Here is a 262-nt window from a genome sequence, read left to right as displayed (position 1 = left end):
TAATGACTAATGATGTTGGACTTCTTTTCATGTGATTACTTGTAATTCATATATCTTCTTTCCTGAGGTGTCTGTTACAATTTTTGCCCCCCTTTGGGGAGGGGTTGTGAAAATAATTTTGCTTTTTTTTTAAGAGACAGAGTCTCACTTTCTTGCCCTGGGTAGAGTGCTGTGTCATCACAGCTCACAGCAACTTCCAGCTCCTGGGCTTAGGCGATTCTCCTGTCTCAGCCTCTGGAGCAGCTGAGACTACAGGCGCTAG

The sequence above is a fragment of the Otolemur garnettii genome, unplaced genomic scaffold (assembly GCF_000181295.1).
Source record: "Otolemur garnettii isolate 467f Iridium unplaced genomic scaffold, OtoGar3 scaffold00016, whole genome shotgun sequence".
Taxonomy (NCBI): Eukaryota; Metazoa; Chordata; class Mammalia; order Primates; family Galagidae; genus Otolemur; species Otolemur garnettii.
The sequence above is the reverse complement of the archived record's forward strand: the minus strand, read 5'-3'. Positions refer to the sequence as shown.